Source organism: Coffea arabica, chromosome 6c (assembly GCF_036785885.1).
Source record: "Coffea arabica cultivar ET-39 chromosome 6c, Coffea Arabica ET-39 HiFi, whole genome shotgun sequence".
NCBI classification, from domain to species: domain Eukaryota; kingdom Viridiplantae; phylum Streptophyta; class Magnoliopsida; order Gentianales; family Rubiaceae; genus Coffea; species Coffea arabica.
The window spans coordinates 27138580-27142119 of NC_092320.1; the positions used below are offsets into that span (position 1 = coordinate 27138580).

Here is a 3540-nt window from a genome sequence, read left to right on the forward strand (position 1 = left end):
TTTTGTCTAAAAACCATTTCCTCTAATTTTCGTGAGGAAACAAGGGGAAATATAACTCTAAACGTGTCAAAGCATGGATCTTACTCAAATTAAATTAACTATTTAGATCTTTTTAAAATTAAACAAGCCTTAACTTCCTTGCTTTGTAGTCTCTTTTGTCTCTTTCACTAGTCGCTACCCTGAATCAATGATTTTTTTCTCCAACTTTCATTGATTCTAATATCTGAATCCCCCCATCCTAACCATCTTCCCTTTCTTAAGCACTTTTCATTTTCCATCAAACTTGGAAGTCAATTCTTGATCGAAGTCTCTGCAAGTAACGAGTCACAATTGAATATAGACCCCGTTTTTTGGTAATTTTTGAACACTCTAGATCTTTACACATGTTGTCTTTGTCATCTAATCTATTTTCAAGAATCGATGTTGTGATGGATGGGTCTATATTTATCATAGTTGAAGAGCACCTAAAACATCAATTGATATTGTGACGACCCTACCTCTTCCAAGGGCGTACCCTAAGGTATCAGCGGACCGCTTGTCCAACTCTCGTCAGGACTCGTTAACAAACCACAAAGCCAAGCCCAATATCCAATTTTACCACAAAATACGCGCTAAATACAACTAATACATACAGTTGTCTATCGAAATAACTTAAAATACAAAAGAGGGTTTAAGCTTACAATTCACATTCAAAATAATGTAGTACCCTAATCACTTAGTCTAACTAAAATAAAAGCTAAGTGCTAATTCCCTGAATCACGAACCTACCCTGCTAAGAAAAACAAAAGAAAAGGTATGAGTTTGCACCACGTGAGGTCTAAGAAAGACATGCAATTTAAGAAAGCAATAATTTCACATTTTAAGTCAACAAGAAACATAAACAAAAGGTATCATATAAGCACATCATTAAAATCGATATGTCAATCATTAAGTATACTGAGTACTAGCAAATACTTTATCAATCAGTAATTCAAGTAGTTGACACTCCGTCAACTTTCATGTCATGTAGAATCACCACGTCACACCACTTCGTCCACCTTTCACCCCCTACCGGGCCCGCACACTAACAAAATTTCAATGATTGGTATTACTCAAATATACCCAGAATAGTATGGATCCAACATAGATACACTACCCAAGGTTCGCTAATCGAGTTGACCAAGCCATTGCCGGCTCAATCTCGAATAACTAGCCATTGAGTTTTGGGCCCCCACATATCATTAATATCATATCACATTCACTTATAGCAATAACAATTCAATAGGGTCGAGTGTGGTAATGTATACACTTGCTCGTTCATAAACAAGTTCAAAAGAATGACAGTTTATAATCATATCATTTTCTCAAGCTCATTAACATATCAAGCATTTGTATAGTGCTACCATGCACTTAGAACACTCACCAAATAGCACTTAACCATCTACAGAAGGATCGCCTGCAAGTTCAGATTGTAGCCCTAGCAAACAATTACAACATATAAGTGAACCCTTAGTATTCACCAAATCAATTCACTTAAGTACGAAAACTTTGTTTTCAAATTAATCGACTTTAGTGTCCTAAACACTTCAACCCATTCAGGTTTTCAAATCGGCAATTCAGGTAAAAATACAACTTTTCATTAAGGTAAAAACATTTCAAAAGTTTGAACAAGACTTTTCACTCCTACAAGTTTTCTAGCAAACAAATCATAGCAAAAGTCTACTTTTTCAATTACTTACTTTCGTAGTTTTTGTCCCAAAAATCATTTCACAAACCAAGATCAAAGTTTAATAAGGTTTCTTGAACTAGACCAACCAAAACTTCATTAAAACAAGGATCCAAAGTCAAATCAATCCATAAAGTTGTCAACCACTAATTTTTGGAGGAAATCTTACTTTCCACTCTTTTTAACTTCAAAATTTTGATCCAAAATCATTATACATACCAAAATCAAAGTCCAATAGAATCTTTTGAACTAAATTTCACCCAAAACAGTTTTTAAAATAGAAAATTAAAGTTGGAGTTTTTGGCTCACAAATTTGGCCAACTTAGGCCATTTTTCTAGCTTTTTCAACTTTACTTTTTCCAACTAGATAACCCACATCACCACTTCATTTTCTTACAAATTTTTTTAACATAATCCAACCAACATACATAGATTCAAGTAGCATCAAATTTCCTAAAAAAAATTTCAGTACAAGTGTACAAAAAAAGCCACAAATTCAAGGTAAAGATGAAATTTGTCCATGATAATTGGCCATCTAAACAGAAATTTTAGCATATATATATACTCCAATTTTCACCAACAATCCACTATAAATCACACTCAAATCCTCATGGGTTTCATCAATCATTAACTTTAGGATCACAAGAGACAAGAATCCATCAAATTCTAGCCAAATATATCAAGATATAAGCATACCAAGATCATTAAAGCACCGAGTACCAAATTTTTTTAAAACTTTCAAACCCACCATGGGTTTTCTATAAATACCATAGATCTACCAAGATTTAGTCCAAAATTGCTTGAAAAGCAAAAGAATGAAGTAGATTAGCCACTTACCTCTTCAAAGCTCCAATCTTTAGCAAAATTAACCCAAGAAAATGGCAAGATCCACTCCTAGGAGCCTTTTCCTTCAAGATCTTTCAAAAGTTTAAGTAGTTTGGTGAAAGGGAAGTTTGGGTCTTCAAGAATTTCAAGAAGAATTGGAGTCTCTCTCTCTTCCTCTCTCTATGGTTCGGCCATCAAGGGAAGCAAAATGAGGGCATTTTGGTTGTTTTTGAGCTAATATACTAGCCACAAGAAAGGTCTTTAAGTCAACTTTGACTAGTGTCCAAATAGTGTCTTCCACTTAAATTTCTCGTTATTAACCCTTAGACTTTCTAACCTTCTTTTACCTCCCAAAAATCTTTTTTTACTTCACTAATATCTTAACTTATATTCTTCTAGGGTTTTGGCCAAATTCACTAATAAGTCGCGAAATCAACAATTTTTAAGAAATTAATCACTCGAAAGTTAAAATAAGCAAGCAAAAGAAACTCATTTATCACTTAACAAGTAAAACTAAATGAAAGCAAATTTTATACAAATATAATTTAAATAGAAATGCAAACAGTTGGGAAGTGAGAAACTACTTTTTTTTTTCTGGGTCATCACAGATATTTTGTTACCACATGAATTGATATTTTATTACATAAATTCACTTTTGTTCCTCAGTTTTGTGTTGGAATATTTGATTGTTGTCCTCTCATGAACCATGGATGGTCGATTTTGACAAAGCCAACGACCTGTTGTATCTAGACATCCTTCAAAAGGAACTTTGCAAGTTGAGTCTTTATTTATTAAATAGGAAAGATTCCAAATGAGAAGAGAGTCTCCACTCATCAATATAGACCTCTGGACTGTACCAATTGAGCCTACCGTCGAGACATTTAAAACGAGTTTTCAAAATACAAAAGAGGTACTTATTGGATGGAAAATAATGATTATCTCTAAGAACTCTTGACACAATTAGATAATTACATGTCTGCATTTATATGAATTGAAATGCAATTTGATGA

General features: G+C 33.4%; 1 long non-coding RNA gene across 1 annotated transcript; it reads right to left on the minus strand.

Moving 5' to 3' along the window:
- Positions 1–578: 578 nt before the first annotated feature.
- On the minus strand, positions 579–2838 carry LOC140008030 (uncharacterized). The gene is made up of 2 exons (XR_011815445.1): positions 2543–2838; positions 579–769 (listed from the first exon to the last, which is right to left on the minus strand). It is a non-coding gene; the product is annotated as an uncharacterized lncRNA (long non-coding RNA).
- Between the last annotated feature and the right edge of the window lie 702 nt (positions 2839–3540).